The 24001-nt window shown below is 31.0% G+C and overlaps 1 protein-coding gene across 1 annotated transcript in view; it reads right to left on the reverse strand.

Moving 5' to 3' along the window:
- LOC123654178 overlaps window positions 1–24001 on the reverse strand; it is a 155768-nt gene that overhangs the window by 82839 nt on the left and 48928 nt on the right. The window contains exon 2 of the mRNA XM_045590100.1: window positions 1037–1100. The gene's annotated coding sequence lies outside the window, so the exon portion shown is untranslated. The remainder of the gene's footprint in view (window positions 1–1036; window positions 1101–24001) is intronic.

Here is a 24001-nt window from a genome sequence, read left to right on the forward strand (position 1 = left end):
GTAAATCGAAACATTTTTTGCCGAAATTTCAAAGTTTGAAATATTTTTTATGAATGAGTTTCAAAAGAAATACATTTAATGGAGCTTTATTCGCGGTATAGGTATTGTGTCTTGGTCAATTACGTGCCACCCGCACATTAATAGCTATGTCACAAAGATTCCCATTGTTGTTTAGGAATGAGTCATTTAGCCTTCTTACAAATACGATGTATGAAATTATTTTTATTTTGTGGGTGACGAATTATTGGTGTAGGTATCGGCTCGGATATTGAACGCTCGGTGATAGAGTTCGGATTGCTTTGCGCAACGTTCAGAGGTAGCAAACAAAACTTTGTTCAGTAAAAAGTAAATAAGTTGAAGGTCGGCGCTCAATATCCGTTCCTATTAATACATTCAAAAGTACTTTTAAAGTCTACAACGAAATACGAAAAAAATAATTTTCAGTTTGATTTCGGATACTGAAAGATTTTAATTATGTATCATAAGATCATAATTGTAATAGACTTAATTACCAGGGGCTTTATATTGTTGTTATCTGCCTAAAGTTTTGTATTACTGACTAGCTTTCCGCCCGCGACTTCAACCGCGTGAATTACTTGATTTTGACTTTTCCGTTTTCTTTCGGTACAATATTGCGTCAAAGTTTCTGCGTCTACTCGACTTCTTAATAATTCAAATTTATTTGGTTTTAAATCCGAAATCAGACTACAAACTACGTACGGTATGAAATATGGAATATTTCACAATGTTAATATTAATAATAATATTGCAAGTTTTTTTAAGAGTAACTTTGGAGATTCTTGCTGATTCTTCTCTGCTGAATCTACATTCCAGATCGGTGGTAGCTTCAGTTTATCTAAGATTATTTAATTATTCAACCATAATCGTTGATTTAACTCAAGTTTAATTTTAATTTTTAAAATGAGGATTCTAAAGTGATTTTAAAACCTACTTGAATAAAGTATTTTTTGATTTTGATTGATTGTTATTCACACCTTCATGTTATTAACACGTTGAATCGTAAAGGTCACCTTACTTGTGTTACATTTTGTGACAAGCCTGTTTCCTTGAATTATGAAAATGGACGGAACTTCTGTTACCTGTAAACAAAAAACACAAATTAATCTATATTCGCAGCACATTAAGAAATGATATGGTAATGTTTTATGAATAACATATAATTAAGTATAGGTGGTTATCTTTTTTGTAAACATTTATTTAGAATTGTTTTATTCTATACTAGTTGACTTGTATTTTATTATATTCTGGACTTGGTATTGCTACTTTTTTTTCTTGAATATATCAACTTTGTTGTTATATAAACCTTGTCTTAACGATAGAGAAAAAAAAACATATGCAATTTGGTGCAATCGTTCGGGGTTTTTACGTAAATACATCACGGTAGTTGATTTATATTTATATAAAATATAATTATTTTAAAATTCGTGACAGATATGTAACGCGTTCAGCCTGTAACATCCCACTGTTGGGCATAGGGCTCTTTCTCCATGCAAGAGAGCGCTTAATCCACCACGCTGCTCCACTGCGGGTTGGCGCATATTTATCATAGCAACCGAGACCGACCGCTCAACTTGCTCTCCGAGGCATGGTGGCGAGACCCACGAGTTTTGTATAAATCAAATATCAGTCCCGAGCGGGAATCGAACTGGCAAGCCGTCGGTGTTTTAGGCGACTACCAGAACCACTACACCAGAGTGCTTGTTGACAGATATGTTCAAAGCTTTATCATACTAAGTCACAATTTATTACAATTCTCAGAGATGGCACAATATCTCAACTAGATGCAGAGTGGACGTGAATAATTCTAGTTTATAGCTTGATGTATTAATGTAATGCAAATATTTCTGGAACAGATGACGTAACGTCCCGAACACACAAAACGGGATTGTGAGCAACGATCAATGTCACTCTCTTGATGTTTATCATTCGTCAAATACACAATGATTGTGGGTTACAAGTAAAATAAATGCGTCGCGGAAGAATGACTTAAGGCGAACATTCACGTCTCGACTGTCTTATTGTTATGTCTCGACAATCCTGTCGACTCTAGTGACAGGGTCGATTTCGAATACGTGTTCCGTTATTTTGCAATGTATTGCTTTTAATGGTTGTTGCGTTTGTCTTACTTGAACTGTCAGACAATAACTAAATTATATTAGTTACTAGCTGCGCCATGTTGTTTAGCCCACTTAATTCCCGATCCCTTGGAAATGTATTTACGTACCAAGTTTCCTTAAAACTGTTCCAGTAGTTCTTGCTTGAAAGAGTAACAAACATACGTTGTTACATTCATCCTCACGAATTTTTGCATTTATAATAGTAGTAGGATTAAGCCTTTTTGTATACTGTAAAATTTGCATAATTTGGTTCTAAACTTTTTTATTCACAGCTGGTGTTAATCGACCTTCGATTTTGCTTACTTTGGTATAGTCTAGTATAAAACAGGGGTAATTTTAGTAGAGTTCTTAATTGATGATTTTTGTTTGAATTTTGATTTTTGTTTGAAATTGAATCGGGAACAAATGCGCCAACGGGCTAGTCAAAGTTGATGTTGAAATTATCTAATTTTCTGCGTGATTTTCTAGTTTTTTTCATTGATACCTTCTGCAAAGTATTAAAAACCTAAAAAAAGCAATAGCCGCATCTATCTAGCCGTTCTTGAGTTTTGCGAATAGCAACACATTTATCGATTCATTTTGGTCGATTAATCTCCTACAGGCTGAATGCGTTATCGATTAATTTTGATTAATCTAGATTATAATTACTTATAAAATTACTCTGATGGCATCGTTTTATGCTAACATAACCTTTGCCGTTCCCAAAACCTTGAATATATTAAAATAAGCTTAAAAAATGTAACCTCGGCCCGTTGATTGTTCTTCGTGGTCGTAAATTATCAAACAATGCCGCCATACCATCAACTCTTTCGCGGATTTTACGACGCGCGAACAGGCGGCAATGAAATTAATTAGCGAGCTTAAAAGCACATGAATGAATCAAAAGGCGTTCTAATTTATTTCTTAAATCTTGAATAACTACAATAGCATCTAACGTGGTGGATGAGTTAGGCAAGAAAAGGTTAAAATCTTTGGAGAAGTATGTTTTTTTTAAAGATAATGCTTCTTCATAAAAATATTCACTGCAATTTTATATATATTTTGCTGGTAAGTGGGACATGTATTACACCTGGGATTGTTACAGAATAAAACTTTAGCTTTTTGCTGTTTTAAAATTGCAGAACTCTCTTCTGCTTACTTCTGCTCATAATTAAAGATTGCTCTTCTCCATGTTCAGTTCAGTTCTACAGTTAAAATAAAAGAAAATTGCAGAAATTAAGGCCTCATTGTTTTTTATTTTATAATTTAACTCAATTTGTTTTGGGCGGGTAGAACGCACTTTCTACCTCCTTCCATATATATTCCCATATGAACGATGCGCAAATGTCGTCACCACGTAAAGCATATTTTAAGCTGATGTACCACTTCTTAACTTTGACGGCTGTTGTTAATGTTTTATAAGTTACTGCTCACACATAACCGATTACTTCTCTCTTCTGTCTACTTTAGCACGTCAAACTATTATGATACTGAACTGTAAAATCAAAGATTTTTTTTATTTTTTTCATTAACTATTCATGTCATGTAAATTACCGTACCTTCTCTAATATACAGATTATCTATTGCTTTATGTAAAATGCTACACAATGTAAACAGCGTGTCTCTTGTACTATAAATACGTGACTTACATTGTACTCAGTATTATACGCTCTATTATGACAAAAACAACTCGTTGAAAACAGAAATTCTGGTGATGTCATAGGTTATACTATTGGCAAGTCATTTACTAAATATGAAGTTAAGTGAATTTCTGATTTGTGAAAAAGGTAAATTGAAGGTAAAATTTTCCCTTGAGAAGGATTTTTATTTTCGATTGTTTTATGGGTCCTCATTTGAAAAATAAAAATTTGTAATCGGATTCTTCTTCATACGTAAGAAACTTAGCCTATACGTTTGTAATTTTTATAAAACCAATTTCAATAGTCCTTTCCTTATGATGGTGATGATGATGATTGAGCCTGTAGCATCCCACTGATATACAGAACATACATACACGGCATAGGTCTCTTTCTTCATGCAGGAGACGGATCGGTGCACAATCTACCACGTTGTTCTACTGCGCGTTTACGTATATATTCCCTATTATGGGTAACGATCGCAATCAGTTGTCTATGATAAGAACCAGGGCCAACATCTTAACGTGCTCCTTGAGGCATGTCAAGATGTAACGTACGAATATTGTAACAGAAAAAAAAACGAGTGTGCTTTACACCACACGACTGAAGTAAAACTTCTTTAGCTTCATCTATTCTATATCTCCCTCTCAACTTCCGTTCGCCTCGCCCGACCACACTTTTCGTAACGTTCTCGTCACGCATTCACCAGTTTCCTCTCCAAGTCAAGCGTTCGTAAAAAAGTTTTACTTCAACAATAATATGGACTATGTACATCAGTTTCCTCCATGTCCTTTAGTATTCAAATAAGTAAAAAGTTAAAAGTACTGTTTTATAAATTAGCATTATTTAAACTACAATTAGGCATTAATGGAAAAATATGGAACTCATAATAAGCCTAAAACTATAACTTACACACACTGACAGACGAATCGTCTTCTGAATGTAGGAACCGGGCTTAAATAGACTACATTTTTGTCAGTCACTATGTCATGACCAAATGTACAATCAACATTCATTGCATTAATTAGGTCGCGTAAATTGTCAATTTAATCAAAGCAATTTCGGGTGTTTTAATAGTCAGAAAATAAGTCAGTAATCCCTGATCCACTCTGTAATTGATGATGAAGGTTACTGTGACAACGTGTTATATTTAACATGATAAGGTATATTAGTTACGGTGACACGTGTCATGTTATGTCATGATATTTATCGATCTATTTATAGTCTTTTATACAACTAATGATAAATAATATGATGTTACGAAAAATATTGAAAAAGTGTCTTCATTTGTTTTTTTTTTTTGTTTAAGACTATATTTAAGAGTGTGTGTCTATTTCTAATATAGTCATCTTTATAAATAAAAGAAATGAATCGCTAAATGTGGTGCTAAGACAACTTGTAGAAGTAGTAGAAGGTTATAAAAAGGATTAAGGATATTGCTCGGAAAATGTGAAAATTTCAGAAAACGTAACAAATATTTGAATTTCCCGCGTTTGGTCGGTCGCAAGACAGGACAACATCTATCGGATCAGCTTGTCTCAAAAAAAAAAAAAAAGTTTTTGAAATAGCTTTAAATAATTCTGACTCATCTCCCATATATTATAAAATTGTAACAAGGCCGTTTGTACTCGTGTACAAACGACACGTATTTCTCTCTCTGTGTGAATGTGCGCGTGTGGTATATTGTTATTTTGTGTGTATTGTATATTACTTCTATAAATGTTCTCTAAGTATCCAATTTAAATTTGGAATCAAAAGTGGTCAGAAGCAACTCTAGTGATGTCAACACATACAATGCTTGGAATAGAGTAGATACTGTATTTAGAACATTATTCACGTTTGTTTGAAAAAAAAAAAACGAAAAAAAAAAAAAACAAATTCAGAGTAAAAGAAATCGTGATATAGTTCGTAATTAGAATGAATTCGAAAAAATATTCCACTGTAATATTTCACTTACGTCTAACACCTGATCGTGTGCAGTATTTTCGCAACGTTATTTTTGGTAACAAGTAGAAAACGATTTGATAATCAATTTTTTTCCAAGGTTCTTCTGAGTGGGCAGATTTTTTTTTTTACAATAAAAAAGTTCAAGAGTTAAAGAGTTCGTTTGTTCGTTTGTTTCTTTAAACGCAGTCGTATGGATTTACTAAATAGATCAGGAATATCTTCATGTATTAGAAAGCCAGTTAATGAAAGGTTGTTACGAATTATATGTTATTACATTACACGCTCTAAGCAATAGCTAAACATAGATCTACCTTATACAAACGTTTTCCGAAGAATTTTCTTTAAAAGGTATATATTATTATTTTTAAAAATTCTTTAAAAAAATTCAATAACGTATGCCTAAGTTAAACTTATATTTATCACTTCAAAAGTACATTTGAAAATTGTACATTTTAAAAGTAATTTGTACGTTATATCATACAGCATATTTTATTCATTAATTTTATTTGCATAATTTAAAAGCATTTATAATACTTACAGTATATGAAAAAATAAGAAAGTAATTTGAAAGTTTTATAAAGATATTCGAATCATATAGCTTGGAATGATGGCATGAATGCAAGGAGCATGTGTCATATAAAATATAACATTATAATAAAAGTATGTCTTTCAAGAGCATATAACTTTTAAATGCAGAACATAATATATATATAATTAAATGTAAAACAAACATTTAGTAGATATGTCGGTAGGTTAGTTGGTAGGTAGGTGTGGTAGGTATACGTGTAAACGAGAGTAAATTATGACTACATTAAAACAATTCGATAAAAACTTCCTCATTACTAAAAGAAAATAAAACTATTAAGCTCATGAAAATCTAAAACATATGTTTATTCATTTTCAATCGTAACATACAGCAATAGAGTCTAATTTCCTCTATACTCATCCACCTCTATACCTGTAAATGATGGTTATTTTAGTAGTGAAATATTTAATTCATCAATATATTTATCGCTTGGCCGATTTAAATTGGCCGCGGCCTGATTTCCGAGAAAGCGGGTGTCGCCTTCACTGTATTACACGTAATATAGATAGCGAGGTTTAAAAAAGTATTTTTATTTCGGCCGACGATTACGTTTGAGTCGTCATAGAGTCGTATAATTGTTGAATTTTATTTATTTAATTTCTTTTTCTCTGTTTGATATCGTAGTACGTTATTCTTTTATTTAAACACACTGTACATAAATAAGTTAAAATGATTTATTTGTTCTAACGTGACCTTGGAAATGATCTTCTAGTATAATTATCTTGTAATGTTATACGCTTAGTTAAAATAAACAAAAAAATGTAACGTATCGCAATGTACGTGTTGTTTTAACGAGAAACTGATACTGATATTATATTCTTCGTTACGCAATTATTTCGTCTGCGATTCATTTCACTTACAATTTTTTAACAATGTAAGTATGTCAAGCCTCATATAACAAATAAAAATAAACGCACTCACTTTCACATATATAAACAAAAATAATAATGAGGAGATTTCATCTGACGAATGTTGCCAGCCACAATTTTTCGTAAAAATAGTTCTTTAAATTTAATTTTAATAATAATAAAAAAAAACATTTGTAATTAAAATTAAAAAAAAATGATTGTCATAGCGCTATCTAGAGACTATAAAATGATGCTATATTTTAAGTCTATCAGTACACAAAAAGTAATTAAAGAATTAAAGTTTAATTTATTCAGAACGATATCAAAATTAAACTTACATAAACGGTGTTTTGTGGCTTTTAAAGCCAAGTATTACGCCGTAATTTTTTGCTCATCGTGAAATGTACCAATTTCAAATTCAAATTTCTCATTGCATAAGACCTTGAAGGTTTTACAAGTAGCTTTGAAACGTTCAACATCATTTCAATAACAATATTTGAATCTTAACCTCACGGATGTTTGTTAATATTTATCAAAATCAACTACTTGACGAAATGAATGACAGGTATGTATTTGTATTGTGTTCAAGAGCATATTGACTTCTTTTATTTTCAAACCAGATAGGTAGTTATGGTATGTTAAAACTTAGACCGAGTGACGAGATTTATTCACTATTTTTATAACATATGAGGCTTGTATTGCTATGCTTACGTTTGAAGTAAAGTGGCCAATGTTACTTATTATAATCCTTCGCGCAACGCAAACTTCGAGTGTCAAATCTGGGTTTGATTTGTTTGGCATAGTTCACTTACGTAATATATGTTTTTCTTACAGAAAATAACATTGATTACTTATTGCAGCCCTCAATTTAATCCACACAGCACACAAAAGCCCGCTAAGTGTGGACTCGAATTCGACATGTAGAGTTATACTACATAAGATTCCCCTGAAATTCCAAGGTGTTTTACCTTTCCAAAGTCATTATACAAAAAAAGTGTGTGTGTCGGAGGAGTTTACTCTTTCAGATAGACTGCCTAATAGCCACAAAAAAGGCTTACTAGCCTATGAAAAAGAGGAATATCAATGGTAAATAAACGAATAAAATAACGCCATCTATCGGAATTATATAGGGTTCTGGGTCCGGTAATTAAATAGGATAGATGGCGTTATTAGAAAATCTTGTAAAGCCATTATTCGTTCAGTATAATGTCTTATAGGAAAATCGATTCTTAATAAATATACTCCAAATATAATTTTAGTCCGTTCTGTAAATTGTAAGCGTTTTTGATTTTGGTTCTAGTAATGTGTGAGAATGTCGTTAATGACCGATAATAGAGTTATAATAGCTAAATCATTTATGATCAAATGATGGTCAAAGTGATTGAAATTTTCATTAGGAAAAAGGTTGTCTATATGTTGGTTTATTTTTGCTGTCGGTATAACAGTTATTCACACATCAACAGGAGGAAGTGAAGAAGGGATGTGTATGAATCTTATTTTTAAATCAATAAACTAGAAATATATTTCTTCGAAACGGTATTGATAAATAAATAAATCGGGATGATTACCTTTTCCTTGATTTTATTAAACATAACCGGAATCGACATGACGTCTGTATAATTTTACTGAATGAAATGAAGCTTTTCCGTGAATTTGCGATAGTACATTGATGCAATCAAGTCATCTCCACCAATACTGTACAGCTGATATTAAAAAATGCTGATTCCTACTAAAAAATTGTAATTTGAATATTGCCATGCTTTTGGCCAATCAATACACTATTAGACAGACTATAACATATGAGACTATAACATATTATTCTTAAGTGTTTTACGTTGGCTTCCTAATAAATAAATAATAACATTTATGCAAAAATTAAAATTATCCTTATTAATTATCATCGTGTCATGAACGGAGTCAAAAATCGCGTTTTTGAAAGTGGCCTTAATAAGTGACATTAACAGTAAGTACCGTGTAACGTCGGCGTACAAAAGATTAATTACCGATTTATCTTGTAAATAAAATATAATTCAAGATCGAATTATGTACATTGACCTGCTTTTTATAAATAACACCCAAACTTGTGATGGTAATACATAATAGTTCATTACAATATTACATGCATCCAATTAAATACATTTAAATTTTATTAAAAAAAATTTTTACTTAATAATATTGAAAAAGTGAGAAATAATAAAATAATTGTTTTGCTTACTATTACTATTACTATTCATGTTACGTTTTGTTTTAGTATAATTTCTACATTTCCTTTTTACTATCGCGATATACATAGTTTTCTGTATTAAAAAAAAATATGAAAAAATATATCAAAAAAAAAAAAAAATACAAAACAGTGGATATTTTTAAGAGAGTTTCAACTTTCTAACTTTTAGAAGAGTCCTCGTGATTATAGAAAAAAGTTTGATTTTAATCTTTCATATAATGTTGCTACATCCTTTTGGCGGATAACTTTTCTAACAAGAGTTAAGATTAGAAGGTAACTATATCAAATAAGATCTATACTATACAAGATTTTAAGGAAGAAACAAATAAACAAATACCTACATCAGAAATGAATCAAGAATACCTAGATCAGAATGAATAAAGAATGAATTAGCAGAACTTTCGTCACCACTGTACCAGACGACGTTAACGACATCAAAAGGAAATATCATAAACATCGTAATAAAAAAATGTATTAATATCAATACAAAATAAACAATTCATTTAAATTACGCTATACAGCCAGCTTAACTAAAAACCCGCATTAAGATACCTACCTTAGGAGCAGAGGATCATAATTATGTTTATGTTAAACCTATTTATTTATTATATAATTATAGATATAAATTCTGTATACCAAGTATTTACATATTGCAACTATTAATCTTTTCAATTTACTTCACATGAAATGAATTTCTATTCCAGTAACTTTACAGGGAATTTATTAATTGAACTCGATACTCGACAAACTCGTAAACCGAATGGTAAAGGGAAATGGCAGTGAAAGCTTTGAATGCAGTACAGTATTCCCAGATACGTAGTACAAAGGTTGCTTGTATAAACACATGCCTATTCGTACTTCGATTTAGTACCAAAATTCCTTTCGAGTGCTTAGCAGTGTTAGTCATGAATACGGATCATCAATTGATATATTTGCTACGTATATTACATTATGATAACGTCTTTACTTGTATAGGCGTATGCGTGCTTTGATTTAATACTAGCTTCTTTCTAGCGGGTATATTTTAATCATGAATATAGACAGTCAATTGGTATCACTTACATATATTAAATCATTAAGATAGACGATTAGTGTTATTAATTAGTCATTAAGTGTTGATATTGAAATTTAATATTGTGGGTATTTCTTATTATATTTATCTTTATTATGATTGAAATTACAATTTGATTTCGTAAGGATTAAATAAGGATTACACGCCTAAGGTACATTTTGAATGCGAACTTTTAATAAGATTAAGACAATTAAGACGTGTCCAAAGTTTCAAATCGGATTTGGAATTTTCAAGAAACAGCGAATTTAATTAAATCGCAAGCGATCGTAATCATAATCGATTAATTATAATGATAATTAAAATAGATTCAAATATATCTATGCAAATTAAAATGGTTGTGATTGAATAGATATTGATGGTTAAAAATAAATAATTAAAAACAACAAAATTACAAAGAGTGACATTAATATATATATAATATCGGGCGCAAAATGTTAATTTATGCTTTTAACCCGGCCGATATGAAATGCCAGATATTTCAATCAAAATCGTAATGATAACCTACGAGTGCTTGTCAAAAGCTTCTAAAGGTTTTAGTGACCCAACTGCTTTGTGCGAAATGTTTAGATGACAAATAGTAAGAACATACTTTCGCATTTGTGAAATTTATATCTATACAAATAAATAAATTTGGTGTGTCTGTTTGTAATATTAAAATAACCGCTTTTTACTAAATGCTTAGGGATATATACACGGTACATATAGCAAAATAACATTTTTTACAATTTTTGTCTCTATAAATATTTAAACACAAATATTACACCCAGACTCAGGCAGTAATCGAATCCAGGACCTGGAGTTCTAAAAGCAGGGCCTCTACAAACTGCGTTAACGGGCTAACCAAAACTATGGTAAAAAAATTTTTGCTGTCGCTCATTTGTAGCAATTTTGTAGCTATAGCTTTAGAAATTGTTCAAGTAATATTTATTTCTTACAGAAAATTATCGTATAAATGTGCATAGCCTTTTTTTACGTGGGGAAAATCCATCATGGAGCATCCAGCGCGGGGGCGTCAGAGGGTTATGTCAGACTCCTACTGACTAAAAAACCACCACGTGTGAGCAGTCGTCCGCCTGGGTGGGGCGAGATGGGGTCGCGCTAGCATTCGCCACCTCGCCCCGGAGAAGTTTGCATAGCCCTTGGCCAAGACAACACATTGAGAGGATAAATTACTACGCCTTACATCATTTCTCTTCCACTACAAATGTATTCGCGTTTGCGCTGTCGTATCTTTAGTCGTAGCTAAATCTATACAGTTAAGTGACTGGGTCATAGTTATCTCGTTTCTATGTAGCTTTGATCATTTACGCGTATGTACATTCAATTCTCAAGCTTTAGCGACATCCACGTATTGAAGCGAATAATTCAAAGCGCTTTTACTTCGCTTTTGTAAAGCAGGTGTGTTCGACCCTTAAAGTCAAGCTACAACAGTATGACTCATTGAACTGATCGTGGTTGTGTTATTTCCAATTCGTGTCAAATTTGAAAGTATGGTTAATCCTGTGCTCAATATAAATTTTTAACGCAGTTGTAGTTACATTTTGCTTTAACTACGATATCTCACTTTAGTTTACTGCGAGTTTAGCCACAGTTCTCTTGAAGGTTATATTAATTTTACTTTGCTTTGACAACAAATAACTAACACAAGACATATCAATATGTTATTTATTTACATCGGGTTATTCATTGGTTACAATTGGCAATTTTGTTCTTGTAATATTATTTCTGCTTTGTTTTAAATGTGAATGTGTTTTATGCTTAAGATTTTAACAAATTCACAATTGGGCAATCGAGTTGTAATTATCTCGTTTCTCCTTTAACACGCAAATATGTCAATTTCTTAAGCCATAACGGTCTAGATCAGAAATATATTCAAGTTGTTTCCAATTTGCTTTTTCCACGAATCTTAGTTTTGGTTTTTATTCTGTTATTTATTACGAAAGTTATATTAATTACAAAGTTGTTAAGTCAGTTTGCATATCAATTTCATTTTGTTGGAAATCAGTAGTTTGTTCAATTATGTACTTGCATATCTAGGAGAGCGACAAACGCGGTAATGCAATATGAAAAGATGAAACTTTATTATATTTAAAAGTCTTGTGAATATAATATTGTATATATGTTGTTAAATAAAGTATTCGTCAGCCCACAATTATTACATACTGCTTTGTGTCGCATCAAGTCTTATCATTTTTGTGTTATCTAGAATAATGTTCACTTTGTAAAAAAAATTGCTTTTAACTTATACGGAATTTCTGTTTTTGAATTCTGTTTTTAGTTGAAATTTTCAAAAAAATAAATAAAGAACTTTAATCCTCGCGTAACTAATTATAAAGCTCAAACGAGTGGAAGTGATAGGACAATGGTGAAAGTTCGACCAATTTACAGCGGAAATACTAAAGATTGACATGAAAGTACCGTCTTTTGTTCGCAGACACCGACAATGAAACAGCGCAGCTATCGAGTCTGTTTAGAGAATTGTTTATTAAGAAATTAATTTTGAGGTTTTACGTAAAATGTAATTTATTCATTATTTAATTAAATTTTCCTGTTACGTAACACAGTTAATTAATATAAAGAAAATATTTTCTTTACTTAGGTGATAACATTTAAGATATTTTTTTTTATTTTGTTAAATAATTTATTAATGCCGCTTAGAATAGTTTTAATTGTTTATCAAGTTTCTGACGCAAAGATGATCATCTTGTACTTTACGTACTTATAATGTATCAATCGCTTTTAACATATCTAAATATTATTATATCGCCTTTCGTACATTTTTCTACTAATTATTGTTAATGTTGCTTGTTTATTTTATTACTTGTTTGGTGTACAATAAAGTGTAAATAAATAAATAAATAAATATTATTTTATTAAAAATTATATTATATAATAAACACGAAATTACTATTTGAATTAATATCGGTAATTTTAGTAAACTTGAATTAAAATAGTAAGTATCAAACAAAAGTAGTAAAGAAAGGAGAATTTAGATATATAATAAAGAGCATCATACCTAAGTATCGAATTCGATTATATAACACCAGCCTATAGTCTCACTCGTGTTAATTTGAGAAAAAACCCACTGGAAAATTATAAAGTCTAGGCTGTAAGGTTAAAATAGCCTTCTTCAGTGAATGAACTTTTCGACGACGCGTTGGCGCAGCAGTCACAGTACTGACTGTTGCGCTGGCGATCGCGGGTTCGATCCCCGCTCACGACAGATATTTGTATTGGCCATATAGATGTTTGTCGTGGTCTGGGCGTTTGTGCTTGTGTATAGTGTGTGTATCCGGACCCTCGACACAGGAGAAAATTCTACTGGGGACCGTTGAGTGTTAAAGCGTTTATTTATTTAAAAAAAAAGCTATCTAACATAAAAACATTTTTTTTCATTTGAACCAGTAGTTCCTGAGATTAGCGCGCTTTAAAAAAAAAAAAAAAAAAAAAACAAACCCTTCAAGTTTATAATATTATTATAGATTTAATGATTATGTATACATTTTATATTTAAAATAGTCAGTATACAGGTTTTCGACATTCTGATAGGCAACCCTAATCCATGAGCATGTATAAGTTAACCCGACTAGGTAATTTCTAGGATATTATGCATCTGCTTAGGTGCAAGAATTCCCGTTAGACGGAATGACATCAGGGAAGTGACATCGGTTCTTAAGGGTTTAAGTAACAGTAAAATTTATTATTAGCTTAGTTGCTTGACTTATAGACGTTGAATGAAACAACATGCATTATACGTCATATTAAAACTATGTACAAAAAATCAGTTTAGTTGAGATGTATATCTTATCTCGTACTTACTTCTAAACTTCTTCTATTTGACTATTTATTTATTATATTGCTTAAAAATGGTATGTAATCTACGTGATTCAATTTGCCTTCATTTCAGCCTATCGCAGTCCACTGCTGGACATAGACCACCATAATTTCATGTGCTTTGCCTGTAGTCACCACGCTGGGCAGGCGGGATTGGTGAACGCAGGGCTGGCTTTGTCGCACCGAAGATGCCGCTGCACGTCTTCAACCTGTGTATTTCAAAGCCAGCAGTTGGATTGTTATCCCGCCATCGCTCGGCTTTTTAAGTTCCAAGGTAGTGGAACGGTGTTATCCCTTAGTCGCCTCTTACGACAACCACGGGAAGAGAGGCTATATTCTTTACTGCCGTAACCACACCGCAATTTAATGCCTTACGCTTATATATTCTTTTAAAAACAGAGTCATTGGAATTATGAAATTAAAAATTTACAGCTGTATAGATAACTATATAAATAAGCGTAGTCTCGGAAAAATCCTACTTTTGTATAAAGTTGCAAGCACAGTCCGAGAAACAAATTACTATAATGTATAATATTTAAATTATCAAAGCTGTGTTTTAATTTTTGAAAACTTAATTGCTGAAATGAATTTATCATTCGAGAATAACGGTTTCATTCAAATAATAATTTTAATTAATGATCTCCGTGATAAAGCATAAAAAAATATCAAATCTTATCTCACGCACAATTAACTAAAACAAGTGGAGATTCATTTAATATCTTTATTGGTAAGTTTAAAGTATTATAATTAATCTTTGTATGCTTTTGAACAAGGTATTCACAAAATATGACCCAAATACTTCATTAATATAACACAGCGGAATTTCGTTAATAAGCCTGTCTGTTTAATTATTTTATTTATCCAGTGACGTTGAGACTACGATATTAATTAATAAATTAATATTATAACCCAATCTTTCATTGAGAGAGGTAATAGGCTATCGGACATAAAGCTACCATTGATACTTGTAGCCTGTAATAAGTTTTGACTGACGCGTTGGCGCTTTTTACGCCAAGTTTACAGTTGGCTTATTTCCTGCCCCGAGTCTGGGTGTTATAATCATATTTGTACATGTAATACGTTATGTTCTCTTGAACAAAAATATGTATATGTGTTAAGTTGCCTATCTTAGGAACAGACTTCATGTGTATGTTTGTAGATAAAAATTATTTAATAAGGTTAAATGAACGCGGGTGGAACCGCGTGGGACAGCTAGTATATATACGATATACGTACTTTCGTAAAACAGTGGCTTTGGTATTTTTCCTAAATACCTGTTTAAATAGAAAAGTGGAATGTTACAGTAAAAACAGAAATTCGAAAATTTTTCTCTGCAGTATATTTTTTTCTTTAATATCAGTAATATTATTTTACTAGCTGTGCCCGTGACACCGTCCGCGTGGAATTTAACGAAATAGTTAATTATTTATTTGTTATTTATAGTAAAAAAATATCTAAAATAAAATTAGCCTCAGTTATTCCTTATTACACAGCTATCTGCCAGTGAAAGTCCCGTCAAAATCGGTCTAGTAGTAAACAGGCAGACAGCAGCAACAAACAAACAGATAGACAAAAATTATAAAAATGTTATTTTAGGTATATGTACCGCTTTTTACTAAATTTATACATATGAAACAATGAATGATGACAATTTCAGTTATTTTAATATTACAAACAGACACTCCAATTTTATTTATTTGAATAGATTAGTAACTACACAAAATAAATTTAATAAATGTTGTTTTCGCCAATAAACTCATCCAAATACTGTCCTTATGAACTAGTATTAAAATTTAATGTTTAACATTCAAGAAAGAGTTTCTATTTACGTAGTCGACTTCTTAAATACCGCTTCCTCTTTACATGATTATTTCAATATCGGCAAATGATTTTTTTTTAATTTCATTACATTTTATCAAAGAGTTATTGGTTTTAATGATTAACAACTTTCGAAATACTTATCTACTATCTACAAATCCCACTCTTAATTATTAAGTGTAAGAAAATAATTTGCATAAATTTAATACATTATTTTTTTGTATGTTAAAACATTTATAAAAAAAAGCGTCCGAAAACCGCTCTTTTTACATAACTAAATAATAATATAAGTTGATATAATAGTAAAATGAACTTTGTACACCAAAAGTTATAAAAACAATTCTAAAATATTTTATATATATAAGATATGAGTTCGCTGGCTAAATAGTAAATAATTAATTTCCTTAAAAAAATTTAAAGTTGGGTTTACAGTCTTAATTAAGCTACTTTTAAATTGTACAATTTAATAATTGTGGCAAATAAGTAGCTTAATAAGATTACTGTTATCATTTTTTTGAAGTATGTTTGTTACTGTGTACTAAATGGACAATTTTTAATTTGACCTGTTTCGATTTTGACGATGTTCTTAGTAATTTAGGAACACCTGTAAAAAAGTAGACAATTATCTAGATACCGATGTTTACTTTATTAATTTTGTATTTGTTGTTGTACTACTTGTTGGTGTTGAAATATGAATAAATAAATAAGTATAAAAAACGCCATATCAGCGGCACCTGTTAAATAAAACGTACACAGCACAAACGAAATTAATTACCCGGCTATGACAAATATAATACGTATGGTTTATGTGAACGATCCTTAGACCCAGGATTGTTATTTTATCAACAGTAGCGCAATTTCTTTTATTTATATCGTCTCGTGGTTTTATTATAATTCAAAACACGCTTCAGCCTGTAATATCCCACTACTGGGCATAGGCCTCTTTCTCCATGTAGGAGAAGGATCAGAGCCACGCTGCTGCTGCTTAATTCACCACGCTGCTCCAATGCGGGTTGGTGGAATTCAAAATATCATTATACATATTATTTGTCGTTTTAATCGTACTTTATTTTCTTAAATCATTTAATAGGAAAATATTTATGCTAATATTGCTATTATTAATAATTTTAGAATGATAGACCATCTGTTTTTGAATTATAAATAGTTATTAAAAAATTGTAATATCATATAAAATATAGTAGTTCTGTATTTTTAACATACCTCATTACGTAAATAATAATTTTAAAAAAATCTCATAATTTTAAATCTGTTATGATTTATTAATACTTAGATTCATAGCTTGACCTATATAATTCGCAAGGGAGCGTTCATATCGCTAAGCAAATGTGCATACTTATCAATTACAGCTGATAATATTAAATAACAGATAATTTCAATTGGTAATAAGCTCTGATAATACGGTTAATCCTATCAAGATAAGAGAATCGTTTTATTCGTTGGATATACCGTTTGGCAGTAGTTTTTAAGATATCGTTATTTATTTTTATGATACTATATCCGGTTACAGTTATATGTTTTGGTACATTGTTATATAATGCGTTATCTATTAACGATAAATGAAATACGCGAAATTTCATAATATTATATAAGTTTTTAGTCACTATTTAAGAGAACAATATTTTCTGTTATAATATTTATATTTCACTAGCGGATCCCGCAAACGTACTTTTGCTATATATGTTATTAGCCTTCTTAATCCCCCCCCCCCTTATAACTCAAGAGTATGAAAAATAGATGTTAGCCGATTCTCAGACCTACCCGATGTGCACTGAAAATTTCATTAAAATCGGTTCAGCTGTTTCGGAGGAGTATTGTAACAAATATTATGATACGAGAATTTTATATATAAGATATACTTATAAAAGTTTCTTCATTTTTTTATTACGTATATATTAACTGACAGAAAAATTTTCAAATAAGAACAAACAAATAATAAGGGACTTGTATTATTTATATTGCTAGCGCGTTTTAAATCAATTGAAAAAATTAAAAACGAACTTATGTAAACTAAACTTAATATTTAACCGGTAATTAAGTTAACAAATTATCTTACGCTTGATAGTTAGAGAAAGTATCGCTAGGATATGTTCTTATACTTTATTCAGTATTTTTTAAGTAGGGTCAATTAACTGTTAATTAGGAATCGTTGTACTCGACACCGGGCTTTTATACGTTAAATTAATGTTAAAATGAAAGGATTTTAAGAGCACTAGTTATTGAGGAAAAGTTATAGATGGAAATATTTTGCTCAAAATTAATTATATGTATCTCAACTTTAAAAAAGATGATAACTTAATAATACTACATTCAAGTAACTTTGCGTTTCTGTAGTCATCACCATCTTCATCAGTTCAACCTATCGCAGTCCACTGCTGGACATAGACCTCCACAAGTTCGCGCCAAAAATGGCGTGAACTCATGTGTTTTGCCTATAGTCACCACGCTGGGCAGGCAGGATTGGTGACCGCAGGGCTGGCTTTGTCGCATCGAAGACGCTGCTGCCCGTCTTCGGCCTGTGTATTTGAAAGCCAGCAGTTTGATGGTTATCCCGCCATCAGTCAGCTTTTTTATGTTCCAAGGTGGTAGTGGAACTATGTTATCTCTTAGGCGCCTCTTACGATACTTACGGGAAGAGAGGGTGTGGCTATATTCTTTATTCTGTCGTAACTACACAGCTGTTCCTGTAGTAAGTAAGGTAACCAGAACAACTGGAATAGGTTGTAGTTAGGGTTGGCAATATACTTGGAATTTTTCTAGTATTGCAAGCATCCATGAGCCTCGGTCGCTTGCCAACAGGCGGACCACAAGCTTGTTGCTACCCTAGTGATAGAAAAAAAAAATTGTACACTGTAGTACAGTAATGAAACTATGGCTTACCAATTTTGAGTTACGAAGGGAGTGGCTTGAAGATAATTATCCAATAATTTTATTATACACTGGACTATAGGCAAAAATGTGGATTAAAACAGAGTGGACAGACACGTAGGTCACTTTTGTATCGATATTTAAAACATATCAGATCTTATGCGAAAAACCGTAAGGTAGAGCTAGAGTTTTTTCGCGTATTATTTAAACAGCGGTTCATGTTACAAGAGTTGAGACTGACACACGATACCTGATACCGTTAATAATATACATATTTTACGTGCCGAATACCTACAATTGTATTTATCTTGAACGACCTTGAAGAGAGCGTTGTTTTGTTTAATTCACTCGATTATTTCTGATATCGCTGAATATAGTTTTCATTAACGAAAATATTTCTTATCATGTGCCAGTAACCTAACACGTGTAAGATTTGTAAAACAATAGCTCGCTAAAATGACATTTATTTGTAAGGCCATAAATATTATAATCGCTCGTGAATTTTTATTATTGACAGCTTCTAGTAGTTGCACATTCAATAATTCATGGACGCGATCGGTATCTGGAAAATATGAATCATTCAGAACGAATATATGAATGAATTAAAGTTTTACACAAACTTATTCACTTTTGCACTTATCTCAAAATGTGTTCAAATGATGACCTTGTTGCCATAGTGCTTAAGAATGGTAAATATTTGTGGGTTAAGTTATGTAAGTAGGTAAATGATTGTATCATGTTTTAAACGCCGATTGCTTCAACATGCAAATTTAGCCATCTAAAAATAATTTGACAAGTTCGGCAAATCCTATACACTATTTTATAGTAATATTTAAGTCGTATTTAAATATTGACAGAATATAAAATAAGCAGTTATTTATTGAATCATTAGTTTCACGAGGTTCTAATAATAATATAGTATATATTTTACGACGTTCGAACCTTATTTACGCCCACACAGGTGATCAGGTTTTTGCTAAAATTTGATGAGTCTATATTTAAACTGTTTTATAACAATATAAGCATATTGATATTATCCTTGGCTCGAATATTTTTATATTACCTCTCCGTTACACTTGACATTTGTGAAATATTTTGGGGCAATAAAGTTTATGGAATATTTTTATATAAAGTGTATCATTATTATATATTCATCATCCGTTAACTATTATAATTAATTTAATTATGTTAATTTTAAGATAACTATAAAATATATTTAAGTAAATTATATTGAGAAGTAGATTTTAAACATAAAGTAATAAAAATACGTAAATATCTTCTTTTCACCTTAGTTAACGATAGTAAGCTTAATAAATATATACATAATTATATTATATCAAAAATGAGTTGTTTATAGTCGAGAGAGTCCCACATATTATTTAAATTTTTGTAAAAAATAATCAATAACGGCACGAAAGTAATACTCAAGAAAATGTACGTGCAAGTATCGAAGAAAATTGTTTTATCATAAGACTAAATCTACATTACGATTTCTTTTGACAATGCCGAGAGTTATTACAAAAAGTAACATTCATGAATTTTAAATATAGATATCAGTGTGGTCCTGACGCAAGGTGCATACAAATCGTAAGAACTTCTTTTCTAACCGACTTCAAAAAAGGAGGATCCTTTCGATCGAATTCGACTGTATATTTTATGTATGTTACCTTCAAACTTTTGACTGGGTAGACTGATATCCATGATTTTTTTTTAGTCGAAAGGTGAGTGTTATGTGGTCAAATTTAAATTTTATTAACATCTGACAAGTATTTTCTGTGTTATCGCTGATAATGCGTATTTATTTGACTATTGTTTCATCTACGTCTAAGTCCTACGTTGTGTTTGTTGGTTTTATTCGTTTGCAAGCAAACACAATTGTTATTATAATGTAGGAATATTTAAAATATTCTTAATTATTAATTAATTAATAAGGTATATGTAATTTTTCGCGCTTGTAACGGCACAATATATGTAAGTCTTTTAAAGGCATTTTTTATACAATAAACACAATACCTTAATCTGTAGATAAATGTGATTAAAATGACATATTCCTTGTAGTATACTTTAATTCAACCTTAAAAAATCTTCTTTTCCTAATTTCAGAAAACATAATTTTAACTTCCTTACAAACATAGTTGACTTATATATAACAAATCTAATAAAAGGTAATATTATTTCAGCTCAGACTTTTTAACTTAATAAGCGTAATCCGGACAAACATATAACAAAACATAACATCAGCCTTGCTTAACAGATAACGGTACATATTAGATAATCAAAAAAGGTGGATAGCCGATTTACTTTTAAACATTATCTTTAAAGATAAAATTAAACGACAACAACAGACACTGTCAACAAAGGAGATGCTTAATAAAGCTGTTCTAATTAAAGCGACGTTCGTTAAAGTTTCCCCGAACTTTAATCAAGTGAAGACAGCTAAAGGAAATAACTATGCTTATGGAATAAGTAGGAAATAGACAGGATTAAGAAATAATATTTTATTATTAACAGTTCTATACAGTACAAAAAAAAAATAGATGTGTTAAAAATTTGATGCCGTTAACTTGTACCCTTTCAATACACGGTTTGTCGGGAACAAATAATTAAAAAGCCATAATTCCGCCAAATGACTAGCTCGTTGGCGCAGTTTGTAGTTGCCCTGCTTTCTGTTCCGCGGGTTGCGGGTTCGATTCCCGCACGAGTCTGGGTGTAATATTTGTATTTATATATATTTATATATGTATTATTTCTATGTACATTTATCAAAAAAAAAATATAGTTATAACAGTCGGTTGTTATGTAACACAAGCATTAAGTTGCTTACCATAGGAACAGACGACCGTGTGTGTAACATACACGATATAAGATTTAAAAATAATGTACTACAGGATCTGTAACTATATTTAAACTATGTTTAATATGTATCATGGATTCGTACTTTACAATAAATAAAAAATAAATAAATGAATTTATCTCCACTTTTGTTTATTTGTTTTTCTAAATTAAAATAAGAGCTGCTTTAGATACACTTGTTTGAATCATCAGTCGTTATCCAATAAAAGTAATTTGTTTTAATCTGTTTGAGTGTTACTGGAGATGAATAGTCTAGACTGATACGGACAAATGGGATTTTAAATTTGCAGTAAACCGTGGCTATAAGCGCTGTGTTATGTCACCGTATAGTTATTCAATTTTAGTGCACATATGATCAAACAATACAATGTTTACTTACTTATTGTAATAATCGAAAATTTTCTATAAAATTATTTTAATTTTGTTTTTATTTTCTTTATCATTATAATATATGTAATCGGTAATATTATATTAGCATTGGACCTAATAATACTTGATATCCTGCTTGTATCTTTTTACTACAATCATACATACAACCAACCATAATATACAAAAAAAATAATGTAGAACGAAAAAATAAGAAAATACTTTATGGAATTTAATCAATGAAAATTGTCCTACATAAACATGAGTATTCTTATATTATTGTTAATTTTTTGTTACATAGGGTTTACAGTGAAAATTAATACGATATTATTATCGTGTATATAATGGAGGAAAATTCAATTGTTCGTGCTAAGTTATTACCAGCTTAGTTCAAACAAATGCATTATGAAATGTGGGTAACGAAACGTGCTCTGCTAACGCGTACGGCTTCTATGATGTTACGTTGTACGGAGTTTGCTTGTTTAGTTAGCGCCAACTTAAAATTAGTCGTTTTAATTAGTTAAGGACATACGTAATAAGTTTGACATTGTTTTCTTTTTACATTTTCGTCGGTTTCATTTCGGTCTATGTAAAATTATGATATTTATTAAGAAGATACATACATAAATAAGTAAAAAATTTGACCTAATATATAATACGAAATTTGTTCTCAAATAATGCAACATAGCACTCATTGTATAATAAAAATTTAATGAACGTTTTTATTCGGTTATATTTTTGATTTTTCTGTTCTGTTACTAATTTGTTTAACTCTATAAGAATATATGAAAGTACTTTTAATGTATTACTCAGTAATCTATCAAAATACGATTTATTAATGAATAGGTAATTAAAAATTATTGTGTCAAAATACAAATAGGAAATGCGAACGCGGTAGTCATATTTCTGACCTACTTGTGTAATATAGCAGGCGCATGCTATCTGTTTATCGCTGTATCTAGGATAGCTGATAACGTATCAAACATCTGAGGCCCAGTTACCCATCTAAAATGAAACTAAGTAATCGTTGTAGCACTTACCCATTATTACATTTTTGAATGTATGGATTATTTAAATTTCATTTGATTTGAGAATAAATTATCATCATTTGTGTTCTGTAATTAGTTTAATTTTATTTGTGAGTTCGTTTTTTGATGAGTCATAATGAACTTGTTGAATGGACGAGGCCAGAGTACCCAAGCGCCTTTTAGAGGGCCGACCGGAGGGCCGCAGAAGTCGAGGCAGGCCCAAGCTCAGACGGTTGGACGGCGTCGAACAAGACATCAAGACCTTGGGAATAACAAGTTGGAGAAGGAAAGCCTCTAACAGATCGGACTGGAGAGCTTTGCTGGACCAGGCTAAGGCCCACCCGCGGCTGTAATGCCTCAGATGAATGAATAATGAACTTGTGCAAAATTAAGTGTTTAATGGATATATGTATACAACACAGAAAAAGTTATAAAAGTAACAAAATGAAATGTAATTATTGAAGCTGTTACATATTATTTTTATATTTTTATTATAGGGTAGATTCGGGAGGAGCGCCCGACCGCTCGACAATGTAGTCATTCGTAATGTACGCTTTTTAATGTTTATTGTCTGTTGTTTCAGGTTGTGGTTTAACAACATAAGCCTATTTTTTTTTCTATCTGTAATAATCAATCTGTAGCTTACAATCTCAACCACATTAATCATTCTCCTTCGTGTCTTCTCTATCCCACGTGACACTGGCGAAATCGACAGTGCCCTCTGGCACAACTGAAAGCCATTAATCCCAAGAATAATAAATAAATATACGCTTTGGTTCGATACA

This window comes from Melitaea cinxia, chromosome 6, assembly GCF_905220565.1.
Source record: "Melitaea cinxia chromosome 6, ilMelCinx1.1, whole genome shotgun sequence".
Taxonomy (NCBI): Eukaryota; Metazoa; Arthropoda; class Insecta; order Lepidoptera; family Nymphalidae; genus Melitaea; species Melitaea cinxia.